Here is a 20770-nt window from a genome sequence, read left to right as displayed (position 1 = left end):
TAGACAATGGGAGGAAATGTGGCCCCATTTATCGATATGGAGTGGCTCAAATCAAAATAAAAATGATGGTGTGGCCATTCTAATTAAAAATCCGCATGTTCTGGTGAAAGGTAGCACAGTGGTGAGAGACGGATGGGCACTTTTAGCACACTTGAATTTTATGGGGCAAGACTTTAACCTCTTCAATATTTATGGTTTCAATGGAAAAAATTAAAGGTATGACCTTTTAGAAGATATACAGCTTTACATGCTAGGGCAAGTACCTTTAGTTGTAGGAGGGGATTTTAACTGTATCTTGAGCAGGAAAGATAGAAAAAGAGCAGGGGTAGATTTTAAAGTGGATAAGACTTCGATTTTACTTCAGGGCATATGCAGGGATTTTAAGCTTACTGACTGTTTTAAAACCATGCATCCCAGAGAGGAGGGCTTCACCTGGTTTAGTCATGATGGCACCAGAGCCTCTCGCATTGATTATTTCTTTACTAGAGATTGCCCACCCACTGATGTTAGATTAACCCCTGTTTTCTTTTCAGACCACCTTATGCTCTCCTGCACCCTTTCACCCCCTTCTGGTGTGACGGTAGGAAGTGGTCTGTGGAAACTCAACTGTTCCCTGTTGGAGGATGAAATCATAGTCAGTCAGTACAGGGAATGTTATAAAGAGTGGCATACCCTTCAAGACCTCTACGAAACACATGCACAATGGTGGGAAATGGTGAAGGAAACGGCCCAGACTTTTTTTAAACAGCAAGGTAAACGTAAAAAAAGGAAAGAGAATCGATGTATGATGGGACTACATAAACGCTTACAGCGCTACTTTAAACTAAATCAGTGTGGCATAGACTTTAAAGAAGAAATCAAAGATGTCAAAAAGGAAATGTCAGTTTTAGCAGAAATAAAGAGTAAAGGAATTTTTGTAAGAAGCAGGGAGCAGGAAATTGAGGAAGGTGAAAAAGAAAGAAAGTTATAAATAAAAAGGAGTGTATTCAAAATCTAAAAAGAGAAGATGGGTTTTTAACAAAATCCACACAAGAGATGATTGAAACTGTACATACCTTTTATAATAACATGTACAAAGAGAAACCAGTGCACTTGGAAACATCGACAGAAATTTTAAAATTCGTTGACAAAACCGTAAAAGAGAATGCACACTTGACACAGGATTTTACTGCTTTAGAGTTAAAAAAATGCCTAACAGGTTTTAAGAGAAGTCGAGCTCCAGGTTTAGACGGGCTTCCTGCAGAATTCTATCTGACCTATTGGGACCTTTTATCATCAGACGTTTTAGATGTTTTTAAAGATTTTGAAAAACTCGACCGACTGCCTGACAGTTTTAGAGTGGGAATAGTGACTCTACTTTATAAAAAAATGATAAGACTGACCTAAAGAATTGGAGGCACATCACACTTTTAAACTTTGACTGTAAACTTTTTAGCAAGGTTTTAGCGACACGGATGTCCTCTGTTTTAGAGGAGGTAATTCACCCAGACCAAGCTTGTGCCATCTCAGGGAGACAACTCAACGACAGCCTCGTACTGATTCGAGACATCATTGATTACGCTAGAGACAGAAACACCCGGCTTGTCATCTTAAATTTAGACTTTGAAAAAGCATTTGATCGGGTCTCGCATCAATATCTCTTTCAGGTGTTGCAGCCATCGAATAGGGCCCGATTGTTCCTACTTGGTGAGCTTTGCTTGGTTGAGACGCTTGCCCCCCCCCCCTGCTCCTCGGCTGACCAAGTAGGAACAATCGGGCCCTATTTGATGGCTGCCTTGTCTTTTACTCTGTGCAAAAGACAAGGCAGCCACAAACACCACGGGAACACCGTATTGAGGCTTTGTTCTGACCACTCATTCGGTGTCGCGTTTCTTTCAAGCAATTCTCCCGGTTAGCCCGCACTCGGCTCGCTCCCAGAGCCGTGTTAAAGTCTACTTCGCATTCACTCTCTTTTCTCAGCAGATTAAAAGAAAGTTTCATCTTGGGCTCCCTGAAACTTCCATCCTGCACCGCTGTTTGCTTTTTCACAAGAGCAGAGGAGAGCGCACCGTTCCCAGCGGCACTGCAGTACCGGGTCGAGGCTTGGAGTGAACGGAGCAAGCTTCTTTTTCAACTCCTATTCTTAAAAATCCATTTAATATGTAGTCCTCGTATAGAGGACATATCAGATATTAAACTGATAAGAACAGATACTACACTTGATCTTAGCCAAAAGGCCGAGAAGCGACAACTGTCCACTGGTTCACGTCCGAGGGCCCTTCCTGGCACAATGCGCACTTGTAGCGGTGTTCTTTTTATGGCCATAGGTGGCCAGAGTGTCACTATGCACCTCCGCCCACCTGCTGCACTGAGCACTCTTCAGCCCTTTTAAATGGTATAACTTTGCACCCCCGCACGCTCCAGCAAGCACCATTCAAGCAACAACTTTGCACTCCAGCTTCGAACATCGGCACAGTCGCAACAAGTAAGGCGACTCTACTCAGAGAAGTCACTCTGCACAGTAAGAAGATTTCTTTTGCACAGACAGAAAGGGCTTCACCCGCAAAGGTAAAGCCTGCCAAAAATAGAAACAACTCATTAGTGCTGCTCTCCACAGAAGTCTTTAGTAAAAGGCGAAAGACTTGTACGTTATGAAGAGAAACCAGAGTACGATTATCCGTCACTGCGGGAGCAGGGCATCAGGCTAGTTGGCATAGCCACCTTCCCCATGGTGAGCTTTGCTTGGTTGAGACGCTTGCTCCCCCCCCCCTTGCTCCTCGGCTGACCAAGTAGGAACAATCGGGCCCTATTCGATGGCTGCCTTGTCTTTTACTCTGTGCAAAAGACAAGGCAGCAACAAAAACACCACGGGAAAACTGTATTGACGCTTTGTTCTGACCGCTCATTCAGTGTCGCGTTTCTTTCAAGCAATTCTCCCGGTTAGCCCGCACTCGGCTCGCTCCCAGAGCCGTGTTAAAGTCTACTTCGCATTCACTCTCTTTTCTCAGCAGACTCTTGGGATTTTAATCTATAAAATGAATTCCTTCACTCAAACTATGTGAAAACTGCTTTGTCGTTCATATTTACCATGTCTAGAAAGATTTAAACATAAAAAACAACGTTGTACTTTGCAGTAAAAGAAAGAGCAAATCTAAAGTTTCAGGAATCCGAGAATAAGCTTACTTTCATGAGTTCTTCACGATTTCGGATTAAGAAAAGGTTTGAATACCCGAACATACACCATCAAAAGAGGGAGCGGAGGTGTTCCGCTGTACGAAGGTGTGAATGTCCGACCATAGTTGGTAAAAAGCGGGTAAGAAAAGGTTAAAATACCCGACTGTACACAATCAATAGCGGGAGCGGATGTGTTCGGCTACAAGAAGGTGTGAAAGTCCGACCATGGTTTGTAAAAAGCGGGTAAAAAAAGGTGCGAATGTCCGACAATGTATGATCAAAAGAGAGAGCGGAGGTTTTCGGCTACAAGAAGGTGTGAAAGTCCGACCATGGTTTGTAAAAAGCGGGTAAGAAAAGGTGCGAATGTCCGACAATGTATGATCAAAAGAGAGAGCGGAGGTTTTCGGATACAAGAAGGTTTGAATGTCCCACCATAGTTTGTAAAAAGCGGGTAAGAAAAGGTGCGAATGTCCGACAATGTATGATCAAAAGAGAGAGCGGAGGTTTTCGGATACAAGAAGGTTTGAATGTCCCACCATAGTTTGTAAAAAGCGGGTAAGAAAAGGTTCGAATGCCCGACTATACACCATCAAAAGCGGGAGCAGAGGTTTTCCGCTGTAAGACGGTGTGAATGTCCGACCATAGTTGGTAAAAAGCGGGTAAGAAAAGGTTAAAATACCCGACTCTACACAATCAATAGCGGGAGCGGAGTTGTTCGGCTACAAGAAGGTGTGAAAGTCCGACCATGGTTTGTAAAAACCGGGAAGAAAAGGCTCGAAAGCCCGACTATACACCATCAAAAAGAAGGTTTGAATGTCCATCAATAATTGCTTTAAAACAAGAAAGTAAATTTTCGAATATCAAACCGTACATGATCATAAGCGGTAGAGGAGGTGTTCCGCTGTAAGACGGTGTGAATGTCCGACCATAGTTGGTAAAAAGCGGGTAAGAAAAGGTTAAAATACCCGACTGTACACAATCAATAGCAGGAGCGGAGTTGTTCGGCTACTAAAAGGTGTGAAAGTCCGACCCTGGTTTGTAAAAAGCGGGTAAGAAAAGGTTCGAATGCCCGAACATACACCATCAAAAGAGGGAGCGGAGGTGTTCCGCTGTAAGACGGTGTGAATGTCCGATCATAGTTGGTAAAAAGCGGGTAAGAAAAGGTTAAAATACCCGACTGTACACAATCAAAAGAGGGAGCGGAGTTGTTCAGCTAAGAGAAGGTGTGAAAGTCCGACCATGGTTTGTAAAAAGCGGGTAAGAAAAGGTTCGTATGCCCGAATATACACTATCAAAACCGGAAGTGTAGGTGTTCGGCTGCAAGAAGGTGTGAACGTCCGACCAAAGTTTGTAAAAAAGCAGTTAAGAAAAGGTTCGAATATCTAACCAAACATAATCAAAAGCGGGAGCAGAGCTGTTCGACTGCAAGTAGGTGTGAATGTCAGAGAATAATTTGCAAAAAGCTGATGAGAAAGGGTGAGAAATCCCAACTATACACCATCAAATGCGGTAGCGGAGTTGTTCGGCTGTGAGTAGGTGTGATTCTCCAACCATAATTGCTGAAAATGTGTTAGAAAAGGTAAGAATGCCGGTCCATACATCATCAAAAAGCGGGAGAGGTGGTGTTCGGCTTCAAGTAGGTGTGAATGTCCATTAATAATTGCTTTAAAACATGAAAGAAAATTTTCGAATATCAAACCTTACATGATCATTAGCGGGAGAGGAGGTGTTCAGCTGCAAGAAGATGTGAATATCCACCCATAATTACTGAAAAATGGGTAGGAAAAGATGCGAATGTCCAACCATAAATCATCAAAAGCAGGAGTGGAGTTGTTCAGCTACAAGAAGGTATGAAAGTCTAACCATGGTTTGTAAAAAGCGGGTAAGAGAAGGTTCGAATACCCGAATATATACCATCAAAAGCGGAAGTGGGGGTGTTCGGCTGTAAGAAGGTGTGAACGTCCGACCAAAGTTTGTAAAAAGCAGTTAAGAAAAGGTTTGAATATCCAACCGAACATAATCAAATGCGGGAGCAGAGCTGTTCGACTGCAAGTAGGTGTGAATGTCAGATCATAATTGCTGAAAAATGTGATAGAAAAGACTAAAATGCCGGACAATACATCATCAAAAGCGGGAGAGGTGGTTTTTCGGCTGCAAGTAGGTGTGAATGTCCAGCCATAATTACTCAAGAAAGGGGGAAGAAAAGGTAGTATTTCCAGACCACACATGATCAAAACAGGGAATGGAGGTGGTTCAGCTGCAAGGTGTGAATGTCTGACTAAAGTTTGTAAAAACCGTGTCAGACAAGGGGCGAATGCCCGACAATGTATGATCAAAAGAGGGAGCGGAGGTTTTCGGCTGCAAGGTCTGAATGTCCAACCATAATTTGTAAAAATCGGGGAAGAAAAGGCTCGAAAGCCCGACTATACACCATCAAAAGCGGGAGCAGAGGTGTTCAGGTGCAAGAAGGTCTGAATGTCCGACTAATAATTACTGAAAAATGGGTAAGAAAAGGTGCGAATGCCAAATCATACATCATCAAAAGCAGGAGCGGATGTGTTCGGCTACAAGAAGGTTTGAATGTCCAACCATAGTAAGTAATAGGTGGGTAAGAAAAGGCTCGAATGCCCGACTATACACCATCAAAAGCGGAAGCGGAGGTGTTCGGCTGCAAGACGGTCTGAATGTCCAACCATAGTAAGTAATAGGTGGGTAAGAAAAGGCTCGAATGCCAGACCATATATGATCAAAACAGGGAGCGGAGGTTCAGCTGCAAGGAGTGAATGTCTGACTATAGTTTGTAAAAAGCGGGTAAGACAAGGTGTGAATGCCCGACAATGTATGATCAAAAGAGGAGCGGAGGTTTTCGGCTGCAAGAAGGTCTGAATGTCCACCCATAATTACTGAAAAATGGGTAAGAAAAGGTGCGAAAGCCCAACCGCACATGATCATAAGTGGATGAGAAGGTGTTCGACTGCAAGTAGGTGTGAATGTAAGATCATAATTTGTAAAAAGCGGGTAAGAAAAGGTAAGATTGCCCAACCATAAATTATCAAAAGCGGCAGCAGAGTTTCGGCTGGTATTTATCAATATCTAGATAGATTTTAACAAAAAACAACGTTGTACTTTGCAGTAAAAGAAAGTGCAAATCAAAAGTTTTAGGAATCCGAGAATAAGCTTATTTTCATGAGTTCTGCACGATTTCGGATTTTATGTATAAAATGAATTTCTTCACGCAAACTAGGTTAACACTGCTTTGTCCTTCATATGTACCCATTTCTACATATATTTCAAGCATAAACTTCCTCATATTACCCTGAATGAGAAAGAGCCACACTTGTGATTAAGCCATACCTCCCTTTTGAGGAGTTCTGCATGATTTGGGATTTTATCTATAAAATTAATTCCTTCACTCAAACTATGTTAAAACGGCTTTTACCTTCATATATATCAATGTCTCGATAGATTTAAACAAAAAAACAACGTTGTACTTTGCAATAAAAGAAAGAGCAAATCAAAAGTTTTAGGAATCCGAGAATAAGCTTATTTTCATGAGTTCTGCACGATTTCGGATTTTATGTATAAAATGAATTCATTCACTCAAACCAAGTTAAAACTGCTTTTTCCTTCATATTTATCAATGTCTAGATCGACTTCAACAAAGAACAACATTGTATTTTGCAGTAGAAGAAAGAGCAAAACTGAAGGATCAGGAATCCGAGAATAAGCTTCTTTTCACACGTTCTGCATTATTTGGGATTTTATGTATAAAATGAATTCCTTCACTCAAACTAAGTTAACACTGCTTTGTCCTTCATATGTACCCATTTCTACATATATTTCAAGCATAAACTTCCTCATACTACCCTGAATGAGAAAGAACCACACTTGTGATTAAGCCATACGCCCCTTTTGAGGAGTTCTGCATGATTTGGGATTTTATCTATAAAATCAATTCCTTCACTCAAACTATGTTAAAACGGCTTTTACCTTCATATTTATCAATGTCTCGATAGATTTAAACAAAAAAATAACGTTGTACTTTGCAGTAAAAGAAAGAGCCAATCAAAAGTTTTAGGAATCCGAGAATAAGCTTATTTTCATGAGTTCTGCACGATTTCGGATTTTATGTATAAAATGAATTCATTCACTCAAACCAAGTAGTTAAAACTGCTTTTTCCTTCAGATTTATCAATGTCTAGATCGACTTCAACAAAGAACAACATTGTATTTTGCAGTAGAAGAAAGAGCAACACTGAAGGATCGGGAATCCGAGAATAAGCTTATTTTCTTATGGGCAAGTGGGAACTGCTTTGTCCTTCATATTTATCAATGTGTAGATGGATTTCAACTTCTTCTACTGCAAAGTCCAATGTTTTTCTTTGTTGAAGTCGATCTAGACATTGATGAATATGGAAGGACAAAGCAGTTTTAACTTGGTTTGAGCAAAGCAATTCATTTTATAGCAAAATCCGAAATCGTGCAGAACTCATGAAAGCAGGCTTATACTCGGATTCCTGAAACTTTAGATTTGCTCTTTCTTTTACTGCAAAGTACAACGTTGTTTTTTTGTTTAAATATTTCTAGACATGGTAAATATGAAGGACAAATCAGTTTTAACATAGTTTGAGTGAAGTAATGCATTTTATAAGCAAAATCCCAAATCATGCAGAACTCACGAAATGCTTTTTCTCGCTTTTCAATGCTTTTTACAAACTTTGGTCGGACGTTCACACCTTCTTGCATCCGAACACCTCCGTTTCCGCTTTTGATGATGTATATTCGGACATTCGAATCTTTTTTTACCCGCTTTTTACAAACCGTTGTCGGACTTTCACACCTTCTTGCAGCCGAACACCACCTCTCCCGCTTTTGATGATGTATGGTCCAGTATTCTTACCTTTTCTAACACATTTTTCAGCAATTATGGTCGGACATTCACACCTACTCACAGCTGGACACCTCCGCTCCCGCTTTTGATCATACAATGTCGGGACATCGCTCCTTGTCTTACCAGCTTTTTACAAACTTTAGTCGAACATTCACACCTTCTTGCAGCTGAACACCTCCGCTCCCGCTTTTGATGATGTATAGTCGGGCTTTCGAGCCTTTTCTTACCCGGTTTTTACAAATTATGGTTGGACATTCAGACCTTGCAGCCGAACACCTCCGCTCTCTCTTTTGATCATACATTGTTGGGCATTCGCACCTTGTCTTACCCGCTTTTTACAAACTATAGTCAGACATTCACACCTTGCAGCTGAACCTCCGCTCCCTGTTTTGATTATGTATGGTCTGGCAATACTACCTTTTCTTCCCCCGTTTGTGAGTAATTATGGCTGGACATTCACACCTACTTGCAGTCGAACAGCTCTGCTCCCGCTTTTGATTATGTTTGGTTGGATATTCAAACCTTTTCTTAACTGCTATTTACAAACCATGGTCGGACTTTCACACCTTTTAGTAGCGGAACAACTCTGCTCCCGCTATTGATTGTGTACAATCGGGTATTTTAACCTTTTCTTACACGCTTTTTACCAACTATGGTTGGACATTCACACCTTCTTACAGCAGAACACCTCCGCTCCCTGTTTTGATTATGTATGGTTTGACATTCGCACCTTCTCTCACCCGCCTTTTACTATGGTCGGCCATTCACAGCTTCCTCTCCACCATACTTGTATGGTGGGATATTCACACCCACTTGCATCCGAAGACCTCCGCCCCCACTTTTGTTGATATTTAGTCGGTCATTCGCACCTTACCCGCTTTTGGCAAACTATGGCCTTCTTGCAGCCAAACACCTCTGATCTCGCTTTTGATGATGTAAGGTTGGGCATTCAGACCTTGCTTCACCTGCTTTTCACCAAATATAGTTGGACATTCACACCTTCTTGCAGCCGAACACTTCCGCTCCACCTTTTAGTGTTCTATCACACCTTTTTTTCACCGCATTTTATACATTATGGTTGGAAATTTTCAACCACTCTCATCCGAAGACCTCTCCTCCCGCTTTTGTTAATATATTTGAACTTTAGTCGGACATTCAAACCTTCTTGCAGCTGAACCACCTCCGCTCCCTGTTTTGATCATATATGGTCTGGCAATACTACCTTTTCTTACCCGTTTGTGAGTAATTATGGCTGGACATTCACACCTACTTGCAGCCGAACACAACCTCTCTCGCTTTTGATGATGTATGGACCGGCATTCTTACCTTTTCTAACACATTTTTCAGCAATTATGGTCGGAGATTCACACCTACTCACAGCCGAACAACTCCGCTCCCGCATTTGATGGTGTATAGTCGGGCATTCTCACCCTTTCTCATCAGCTTTTTGCAAATTATGATCTGACATTCACACCTACTTGCAGTCGAACAGCTCTGCTCCCGCTTTTGATTATGTATGGTTGGATATTCGAACCTTTTCTTAACTGCTTTTTACAAACTTTGGTTGGACGTTCACACCTTCTTGTAGCCGAACACATGCACTCCTGCTTTTGATGATGTATGGTTGGGCATTCGCACCTTTTTTTTACCCATTTTTCAGGTATTATGGGTGGACATTCACACCTTCTTGCAGCTGAACACCTCCTCTCCCACTTATGATCATGTGTGGTTTGATTTTCGAAAATTTTCTTTCATGTTTTCTAGCAATTATTGATGGACATTTAGACCTTCTTGCAGCTGAACACCACCTCTCCCGATTTTGATGATGTATGGACCGGAATTTTTACCTTTTCTAACACATTTTTCAGCAATTATGGTTGGAGATTCACACCTACTCACAGCCGAACAACTCCGCTACCGCATTTGATGGTGTATAGTCGGGCATTCTCACCCTTTCTCATCAGCTTTTTGCAAATTATGATCTGACATTCACACCTACTTGCAGTCGAACAGCTCTGCTCCCGCTTTTGATTATGTATGGTTGGATATTCGAACCTTTTCTTAACTGCTTTTTACAAACTTTGGTCGGACGTTCACACCTTCTTGTAGCCGAACACATGCACTCCTGCTTTTGATGATGTATGGTTGGGCATTCGCACCTTTTTTTTACCCATTTTTCAGGTATTATGGGTGGACATTCACACCTTCTTGCAGCCGAACACTTCCGCTCCACCTTTTAGTGTTCTATCACACCTTTTTTTCACCGCATTTTATACATTATGGTTGGAAATTTTCAACCACTCTCATCCGAAGACCTCTCCTCCCGCTTTTGTTAATATATTTGAACTTTAGTCGGACATTCAAACCTTCTTGCAGCTGAACCACCTCCGCTCCCTGTTTTGATCATATATGGTCTGGCAATACTACCTTTTCTTACCCGTTTGTGAGTAATTATGGCTGGACATTCACACCTACTTGCAGCCGAACACAACCTCTCTCGCTTTTGATGATGTATGGACCGGCATTCTTACCTTTTCTAACACATTTTTCAGCAATTATGGTTGGAGATTCACACCTACTCACAGCCGAACAACTCCGCTCCCGCATTTGATGGTGTATAGTCGGGCATTCTCACCCTTTCTCATCAGCTTTTTGCAAATTATGATCTGACATTCACACCTACTTGCAGTCGAACAGCTCTGCTCCCGCTTTTGATTATGTATGGTTGGATATTCGAACCTTTTCTTAACTGCTTTTTACAAACTTTGGTTGGACGTTCACACCTTCTTGTAGCCGAACACATGCACTCCTGCTTTTGATGATGTATGGTTGGGCATTCGCACCTTTTTTTTACCCATTTTTCAGGTATTATGGGTGGACATTCACACCTTCTTGCAGCTGAACACCTCCTCTCCCACTTATGATCATGTGTGGTTTGATTTTCGAAAATTTTCTTTCATGTTTTCTAGCAATTATTGATGGACATTTAGACCTTCTTGCAGCTGAACACCACCTCTCCCGATTTTGATGATGTATGGACCGGAATTTTTACCTTTTCTAACACATTTTTCAGCAATTATGGTTGGAGATTCACACCTACTCACAGCCGAACAACTCCGCTACCGCATTTGATGGTGTATAGTCGGGCATTCTCACCCTTTCTCATCAGCTTTTTGCAAATTATGATCTGACATTCACACCTACTTGCAGTCGAACAGCTCTGCTCCCGCTTTTGATTATGTATGGTTGGATATTCGAACCTTTTCTTAACTGCTTTTTACAAACTTTGGTCGGATGTTCACACCTTCTTGTAGCCGAACACATGCACTCCTGCTTTTGATGATGTATGGTTGGGCATTCGCACCTTTTTTTTACCCATTTTTCAGGTATTATGGGTGGACATTCACACCTTCTTGCAGCTGAACACCTCCTCTCCCACTTATGATCATGTGTGGTTTGATTTTCGAAAATTTTCTTTCATGTTTTCTAGCAATTATTGATGGACATTTAGACCTTCTTGCAGCTGAACACCACCTCTCCCGATTTTGATGATGTATGGACCGGCATTTTTACCTTTTCTAACACATTTTTCAGCAATTATGGTTGGAGATTCACACCTACTCACAGCCGAACAACTCCGCTACCGCATTTGATGGTGTATATTTGGGCATACGAACCTTTTCTTACCCGCTTTTTACAAACCAAGGTCGGACTTTCACACCTTCTCTTAGCTGAACAACTCCGCTCCCTCTTTTGATTGTGTACAGTCGGGCATACAAACCTTTTCTTACCCGCTTTTTTATAAACTATGGTCGGACATTCAAACCTTCTTGTAGCCGAACACATCCACTCCTGCTTTTGATGATGTATGGTTGGGCATTCGCACCTTTTCTTACCCATTTTTCAGTAATTATGGGTGGATATTCACACCTTCTTGCAGCTGAACACCTCCTCTCCCGCTTATTATCATGTGCGGTTTGATATTCGAAAATTCTCTTTCATGTTTTCTAGCAATTATTGATGGACATTCAGACCTTCTTGCAGCTGAACACCTCCGCTCCAGCTTTTGATGGTGTATAGTCGGGCGTTCGAGCCTTTTCTTCCCCGGTTTTTACAAATTATGGTTGGACATTCAGACCTTCTTTCAGCCGAAAACCTCCGCTCCCTCTTTTGATCATACATTGTCGGGCATTCGCACCTTTTCTTACCCGCTTTTTACAAACTTTAGTCGGACATTAACACCTTCTTGCAGCTTAACCACCTCCGCTCCCTGTTTTGATCATGTATGGTCTGGCAATACTACCTTTTCTTACCCATTTGTGAGTAATTATGGCTGGACATTCACACCTACTTGCAGCCGAACACCACCTCTCCCTTTTTTGATGATGTATGGACCGGCATTCTTACCTTTTCTAACACATTTTTCAGCAATTATGGTTGGAGATTCACACCTACTCACAGCCGAACACCTCCGCTCCCGCATTTGATGGTGTATATTCGGGCATACGAACCTATTCTTACCCGCTTTTTACAAACCATGGTCGGACTTTCACACCTTCTTGTAGCTGAACAACTCCGCTCCCTCTTTTGATTGTGTACAGTCGGGCATACAAACCTGTTCTTACCCGCTTTTTATAAACTATGGTCGGACATTCAAACCTTCTTGTAGCTGAACACATCCACTCCTGCTTTTGATGATGTATGGTTGGGCATTCGCACCTTTTCTTACCCGTTTTTCATTAATTATGGGTGGACATTCACACCTTGTCGCAGCCAAACACCTCCGCTCCCTGTTTTGATCATGTATGTTTTGACATTCGCACCTTTTCTCACCTGCTTTTTACTATTGTCGGCCAATCACAGCTTCCTCTCCACCATACTTGTATGGTAGGAAATTCTCACCCACTCTCATCCGAAGACCTCTCCTCCCGCTTTTGTTAATATTTAGTCGGGCATTCGAACCTTTTCTTACCCACTTTTTACAAATTATGGTCGAACATTCACACCTACTTGCAGCTGAATACTTCCGCTCCACCTTTTAGTGATGTATGGTTGGCATTTGCACCTTTTGTTACCCTCTTTTTATACTGATTGCTGAAGATTAAGTTGTTCTTTCTCAAACTACAATTTTTTTAATTGTTGAAACTTGATTTGAAGTGGATAAATAAGGAGGACAAACAGTTTTAAGTCACGCTGATAGAAGAAATTAATTTTATAGCAAAATCTGTATTTCGTCATATGTCGAGAGATGCTTATTGCTGAAGAAGTTCTTTCTCATTCTACAAAGTACAACGTTGTTTATCGTTGAAACTTGATTAGACATGAATAAATATGAAGGACAAAGCAGTCTTAACTTGGTTTGAGTTAATTAATTCGTTTTATAGGAGAATCCGAATTCGTGCTTATTTTCGGATTCCTGAAGAATGACTCTGGTTCTTTCTCATAATACAAAGTTTGTTGTTTATTGTTGAAACTTCATCAGAAGTGAAGAAATAAATGAATGCCTATCAACAAATGTGGGATCTAAACTCTACTGCTTCCTCTAAAATAATTTCTTTTCTCAATTCAGAAATGTGTGTGTGTAAGTCACAACACCCGTGACACCAAAACGTCTTTCTTTTCTCTCTTTTCTCTACACTCTGCACTATGAGCACACACACCAAATCAGAAAGGCTTTTTTCTCTCTTTTCTACATTATGGACTGTGGGGACACAAAACCGCTCTCTCTTTTTTTTTTGATTGTGTGCCAGGGCGTTGTCTCACGTATTAGATTATGCTTAAGATACGAATGGGTTTATCAGTCACATCAGAATCCATACATACTGATCCTCCCGTAATAAAATGGCCGGATCTTATCAAACACACTTTGTTTCTTGTGACAATCAAGTCAGCGAAACAGCGTATACACGTCAAGACACTGAATCAAGTTTGCCACAAGAACTCATAAGTTTGGCAGTATTGCTCTGCCGTCAGCAATCATACACCCATTTTATTTTCGTGAGACGTGCAGGCACCTGTTCATCTACTGTTCTATCACTATGAATTAGTTTATCTATTATCAATAAGGATACTTCTACAACTACTATCAAAGTATGTCCAGACTTCTTATGTTGTCAGTTGCTATATATGAATAAGTGGGTAGCTACTGACAAGCATTAAGCATGTCACACAGCCCAAACATATAACATTTCAGGACACACCACACAGTTAACAACCACAGTGAAGTGTCAAAGCCCAAACATTCAACAGGACACTTACACAACACATTCAAATCAAACAGTCAGACAACATACAAGAACATATACCCCAGCCGGCATTGCTCCCTGCCTATTTTGCTACAGCTCACTATGTGTGCGCACACCTTTATTCACAAACTCTTCAACTTATACTCTTTTACCGAAGCTGCTACAGCTCGATTGGCCGAATACCCTTAGATCCTATTTCGGTGAATTTGACATCTGCCTTACATGTAACAGATTAGCGGTTTAGCAGTTTTAATTTAGTTTGAGTGAAGGAATTCATTTTATAGCAAAATCCGAAATCGTGAAGCACTCATGAAAGTAAGCTTATTCTCGGATTCCTGAAACTTTAGATTTGCTCTTTCTTTTACTGCAAAGTACAACGTTGTTTTTTTTGTTTAAATCTTTCTAGACATGGTAAATATGAACGACAAAGCAGTTTTAACATAGTTTGAGTGAAGGAATTCATTTTATAGATAAAATCCCAAGAGTCTGCAGAGAAAAGAGAGTGAATGCGAAGTAGACTTTAACACGGCTATGGGAGCGAGCCGAGTGTCGGCTAACCGGGAGAATTGCTTGAAAGAAACGCGACACCGAATGAGCGGTCAGAACAAAGCCTCAATACGGGATTCCCGTGGTGTTTTTGTTGCTGCCTTGTCTTTTGCATAGAGTAAAAGACAAGGCAGCCATCGAATAGGGCCCGATTGTTCCTACTTGGTCAGCCGAGGAGCAAGGGGGGGGGGGGCAAGCGTCTCAACCAAGCAAAGCTCACCATGGGGAAGGTGGCTATACCAACTAGCCTGATGCCCTGCTCCCGCAGTGACGGATAATCGTACTCTGGTTTCTCTTCATAACATACAAGTCTTTCGCCTTTTACTAAAGACTTCCGTGGAGAGCAGCACTAATGAGTTGTTTCTATTATTGGCAGGCTTTACCTTTGCGGGTGAAGCCCTTTCTGTCTGTGCAAAAGAAATCTTGCTACTTTGCAGAGTGACTTCTCTGAGTAGAGTCGCCTTACTTGTTGCGACTGTGCCGATGTTCGAAGCTGGAGTGCAAAGTTGTTGCTTGAATGGTGCTTGCTGGAGCATGCGGGAGTGCAAAGTTATACCATTTAAAAGGGCTGAAGAGTGCTCAGTGCAGCGGGTGGGCGGAGGTGCAACGTGACACTCTGGCCACCTATGGCCATAAAAAGAACACTGCTACAAGTGCGCATTGTGCCAGCAAGGGCCCTCGGACCTGAAACAGTGGACAGTTATCGCTTCTCGGCCTTTTGGCTAAGATCAAGTGTAGTATCTGTTCTTATCAGTTTAATATGTCCTCTATACGAGGACAACATATTAAATGGATTTTTAAGAATAGGAGTTGAAAAAGAAGCTTGCTCCGTTCACTCCAAGCCTCGACCCGGTACTGCAGTGCCGCTGGGAACGGTGCGCTCTCCTCTGCTCTTGTGAAAAAGCAAACAGCGGTGCAGGATGGAAGTTTCAGGGAGCCCAAGATGAAACTTTCTTTTAATCTGCTGAGAAAAGAGAGTGAATTCGAAGTGGACTTTAACACGGCTATGGGAGCAAGCCGAGTGTGGGCTAACCGGGAGAATTGCTTGAAAGAAACGCGACACCGAATGAGTGGTCAGAACAAAGCCTCAATACGGTGTTCCCGTGGTGTTTGTGGCTGCCTTGTCTTTTGCACAGAGTAAAAGACAAGGCAGCCATCGAATAGATTGTTTCTACTTGGTCAGCCGAGGAGCGGGGGGGGGGCAAGCGTCTCAACCAAGCAAAGCTCACCAAGTAGGAACAATCGGGCCCTTTTCGATGGCTGCAACACCTGAAAGAGATATTGATGCGAGACCCGATCAAATGCTTTTTCAAAGTCTAAATTTAAGATGACAAGCCGGGTGTTTCTGTCTCTAGCGTAATCAATGATGTCTCGAATCAGTACGAGGCTGTCGGTGAGTTGTCTCCCTGAGATGGCACAAGCTTGATCTGGGTGAATTACCTCCTCTAAAACAGAGGACATCCGTGTCGCTAAAACCTTGCTAAAAAGTTTACAGTCAAAGTTTAAAAGTGTGATGGGCCTCCAATTCTTTAGGTCAGTCTTATCATTTTTTTTATAAAGTAGAGTCACTATTCCCACTCTAAAACTGTCAGGCAGTCGGTCGAGTTTTTCAAAATCTTTAAAAACATCTAAAATGTCTGATGATAAAAGGTCCCAATAGGTCAGATAGAATTCTGCAGGAAGCCCGTCTAAACCCGGAGCTCGACTTCTCTTAAAACCTGTTAGGCATTTTTTTAACTCTAAAGCAGTAAAATTCTGTGTCAAGTGTGCATTCTCTTTTACGGTTTTGTCAACGAATTTTAAGATTTCTGCCGATGTTTCCAAGTGCACTGGTTTCTCTTTGTACATGTTACTATAAAAGGTATGTATAGTTTCAGTCATCTCTTGTGTGGATTTTGTTAAAAACCCATCTTATCTTTTTAGATTTTGAATACACTCCTTTTTATCTATAACTTTCTTTCTTTTTCACCTTCCTCAATTTCCTGCTCCCTGCTTCTTACAAAAATTCCTTTACTCTTTATTTCTGCTAAAACTGACATTTCCTTTTTGACATCTTTGATTTCTTCTTTAAAGTCTATGCCACACTGATTTAGTTTAAAGTAGCGCTGTAAGCGTTTATGTAGTCCCATCATACATCTATTCTCTTTCCTTTTTTTACGTTTACCTTGCTGTTTAAAAAAAGTCTGGGTCGTTTCCTTCACCATTTCCCACCATTGTGCATGTGTTTCGTAGAGGTCTTGAAGGGTCTGCCACTCTTTATAACATTCCCTGTACTGACTGACTATGATTTCATCCTCCAACAGGGAACCGTTGAGTTTCCACAGACCACTTCCTACCGTCACACCAGAAGGGGGTGAAAGGGTGCAGGAGAGCATAAGGTGGTCTGAAAAGAAAACAGGGGTTAATCTAACATCAGTGGGTGGGCAATCTCTAGTAAAGAAATAATCAATGCGAGAGGCTCTGGTGCCATCATGACTAAACCAGGTGAAGCCCTCCTCTCTGGGATGCATGGTTTTAAAACAGTCAGTAAGCTTAAAATCCCTGCATATGCCCTGAAGTAAAATCGAAGTCTTATCCACTTTAAAATCTACCCCTGCTCTTTTTCTATCTTTCCTGCTCAAGATACAGTTAAAATCCCCTCCTACAACTAAAGGTTTTTGCCCTAGCATGTAAAGCTGTATATCTTCTAAAAGGTCATACCTTTCATTTTTTCCATTGAAACCATAAATATTTAAGAGGTTAAAGTCTTGCCCCATAAAATTCAAGTGTGCTAAAAGTGCCCGTCCGTCTCTCACCACTGTGCTACCTTTCACCAGAACATGCGGATTTTTAATTAGAATGGCCACACCATCATTTTTATTTTGATTTGAGCCACTCCATATCGATAAATGGGGCCACATTTCTTCCCATTGTCTATGGTTTTTTAAAAAAGGTAGTCCACATTCTTGTATTAAAAACACCTCTGATTTTATGGAGTCTAAGAAGGATAAAATACTCTGGGCTCTTGTCTTTGATTTCACACTTCTCACATTTAGTGTTGAGAAGGTGAGAACCATTAAAAGCATAAAGGAAAGTAGGTATGTCATTTTCGTTTTTCTAAGTTATCAAAACAAATTACACACAGGTTATTTCTTGGGAAACTAGCTCTTCCTTCATTTCTTTAGGTGAAAAGTGAGTAGGGTGATCTATATTTCCTTTTCGGACTCTCGGTGTTGGCCTCTGACGCAATGTTGCATTTAACTTTGAGTCCCTGGGGGTTGATTGCAGAGCTGAAGTTAAAAAGGAGACCTCATTTGGTGAGTCGGAGGGGAAGACTCTAGGTTCTTCCACTGAAGAACTGTCTGAAAGGGACCTAACCCTTCCCCTCTTCTCTGATACCACTGGGGAATCAGAGGCTCAGATGCCGTCCTCTTCGGCTGTTGACCTTCGGGGAGGTGAGTATCTTCACTAGACTCACCTGTCTGCTCTTCCTCCTCATTTAGCGTAGCTCCACCCTCTGCCTGTGAATTCTCACAGACTTCAACACTGAGTGGTGAGGCCTCTACAGGCCCCTCCCCTTTTTGCTCCTCACTTCCAATCCAAGCTTTTGGCGGGAAGTTTGAATTTATTGGGTCAACCTCTTCACTTTGTTCACCAACTGCCACCTTTGGTCCTTCTCTTTGTTGGCTTGACTGTGGCTTTACCGTCTTTAATTTGTTGGCAAAAGATTTCGGGCAATCTCTGAAGAGGTGATTTAATTCTCCACAGAGATTACATTTCCTGCCATTTGGACACTCTCCAAAAGTTTGCCCAATTTCTCTGCTCTTCCCACATAACACCTTGGTACAAGCCTCAACCAGGTGCCCATGCTCACCACACTTGCGGCCGAACTTGGCCTGCCCCTGGTAGTGGATGTAACCTCGGTTTTCAAGGTGGCCAGAGTGTCGCCCACCCGCTGCACTGAGCACTCTTCAGCCCTTTTAAATGGTATAACTTTGCACTCCCGCATGCTCCAGCAAGCACCATTCAAGCAACAACTTTGCACTCCAGCTTCGAACATCGGCACAATCGCAACAAGTAAGGCGACTCTACTCAGAGAAGTCACTCTGCACAGTAACAAGATTTCTTTTGCACAGACAGAAAGGGCTTCACCCGCAAAGGTAAAGCCTGCCAAAAATAGAAACAACTCATTAGTGCTGCTCTCCACGGAAGTCTTTAGTAAAAGGCGAAAGACTTGTATGTTATGAAGAGAAACCAGAGTACGATTATCCGTCACTGCGGGAGCAGGATATCAGGCTAGTTGCCATAGCCACCTTCCCCATGGTGAGCGTTGCTTGGTTGAAACGCTTGCCCCTGTGCAATCGACAAGGCAGCAACAAAAACACCACGGGAACACCGTATTGAGGCTTTGTTCTGACCGCTCATTCGGTGTCGCGTTTCTTTCAAGCAATTCTCCCGGTTAGCCCACACTCGGCTCGCTCCCAGAGCCATGTTAAAGTCTACTTCACATTCACTCTCTTTTCTCAGCAGACTCTTGGGATTTTATCTATAAAATGAATTCCTTCACTCAAACTATGTTAAAACTGCTTTGTCCTTCATATTTACCATGTCTAGAAAGATTTAAACAAAAAAAAAACAACGTTGTACTTTGCAGTAAAAGAAAGAGCAAATCTAAAGTTTCAGGAATCCGAGAATAAGCTTACTTTCATGAGTTCTTCACGATTTCGGATTTTGCTATAAAATGAATTCCTTCACTCAAACTAAATTAAAACTGCTAAACCGCTAATCTGTTACATGTAAGGCAGATGTCAAATTCACCGAAATAGGATCTAAGGGTATTCGGCCAATCGAGCTGTAGCAGCTTTGGTAAAAGAGTATAAGTTGAAGAGTTTGTGAATAAAGGTGTGCGCACACATAGTGAGCTGTAGGAAAATAGGCAGGGAGCAATGTCGGCTGGGGTATATGTTCTTGTATGTTGTCTGACTGTTTGATTTGAATGTGTTGTGTAAGTGTCCTGTTGAATGTTACATGTTTGGGCTTTGACACTTCACTGTGGTTGTTAACTGTGTGGTGTGTCCTGAAATGTTATATGTTTGGGCTGTGTGACATGCTTAATGCTTGTCAGTAGCTACCCACTTATTCATATATAGCAACTGACAACATAAGAAGTCTGGACATACTTTGATAGTAGTTGTAGAAGTATCCTTATTGATAATAGATAAACTAATTCATAGTGATAGAACAGTAGATGAACAGGTGCCTGCACGTCTCACGAAAATAAAATGGGTGTATGATTGCTGACGGCAGAGCAATACTGCCAAACTTATGAGTTCTTGTGGCAAACTTGATTCAGTGTCTTGACGTGTATACGCTGTTTCGCTGACTTGATTGTCACAAGAAACAAAGTGTGTTTGATAAGATCCGACCATTTTATTACGGGAGGATCAGTATGTATGGATTCTGATGTGACTGATAAACCCATTCGTATCGTAAGCATAATCTAATACGTGAGACAACGCCCTGGCACACAATCAAAAAAAAAAAAAGACAGAGCGGTTTTGTGTCCCCACAGTCCATAATGTAGAAAAGAGAGAAAAAAGCCTTTCTGATTTGGTGTGTGTGCTCACAGTGCAGAGTGTAGAGAAAAGAGAGAAAAGAAAGCCGTTTTGGTGTCACGGGTGTTGTGACTTACACACACACATTTCTGAATTGAGAAAGGAAATTATTTTAGAGGAAGCACTAGAGTTTAGATCCCACATTTGTTGATAGGCATTCATTTATTTCTTCACTTCTGATGAAGTTTCAACAATAAACAACAAACTTTGTATTATGAGAAAGAACCAGACTCATTCTTCAGGAATCCGAAAATAAGCTCTATTTTACGAGTTATGCACGAATTCGGATTCTCCTATAAAACGAATTCCTTAACTCTAACCAAGTTAAGACTGCTTTGTCC

The 20770-nt window shown here is 41.7% G+C and overlaps 5 non-coding genes across 5 annotated transcripts; 2 read left to right on the top strand and 3 right to left on the bottom strand.

The window, feature by feature from the left end:
• Positions 1–2037: 2037 nt before the first annotated feature.
• On the bottom strand, positions 2038–2228 carry LOC140286173 (U2 spliceosomal RNA). The gene has a single exon (XR_011911053.1). It is a non-coding gene; the product is annotated as a U2 spliceosomal RNA (small nuclear RNA).
• Positions 2229–2536: 308 nt separating this feature from the next.
• LOC140286170 (U5 spliceosomal RNA) lies at positions 2537–2650 on the bottom strand. Its single transcript, XR_011911050.1, has one exon. It is a non-coding gene; the product is annotated as a U5 spliceosomal RNA (small nuclear RNA).
• Positions 2651–15115: 12465 nt separating this feature from the next.
• On the top strand, positions 15116–15229 carry LOC140286172 (U5 spliceosomal RNA). Its single transcript, XR_011911052.1, has one exon. It is a non-coding gene; the product is annotated as a U5 spliceosomal RNA (small nuclear RNA).
• A 308-nt stretch (positions 15230–15537) lies between these two features.
• LOC140286164 (U2 spliceosomal RNA) lies at positions 15538–15721 on the top strand. The gene has a single exon (XR_011911045.1). It is a non-coding gene; the product is annotated as a U2 spliceosomal RNA (small nuclear RNA).
• A 3242-nt stretch (positions 15722–18963) lies between these two features.
• Positions 18964–19077, bottom strand: LOC140286167 (U5 spliceosomal RNA). The gene has a single exon (XR_011911047.1). It is a non-coding gene; the product is annotated as a U5 spliceosomal RNA (small nuclear RNA).
• Positions 19078–20770: the final 1693 nt, after the last annotated feature.

This window comes from Leuresthes tenuis, unplaced genomic scaffold (assembly GCF_036924035.1).
Source record: "Leuresthes tenuis unplaced genomic scaffold, fLeuTen1.0.hap1 SCAF_75, whole genome shotgun sequence".
In the NCBI taxonomy this organism is placed as follows: Eukaryota; Metazoa; Chordata; class Actinopteri; order Atheriniformes; family Atherinopsidae; genus Leuresthes; species Leuresthes tenuis.
This window is presented reverse-complemented; position numbering and strand designations above follow the sequence as displayed.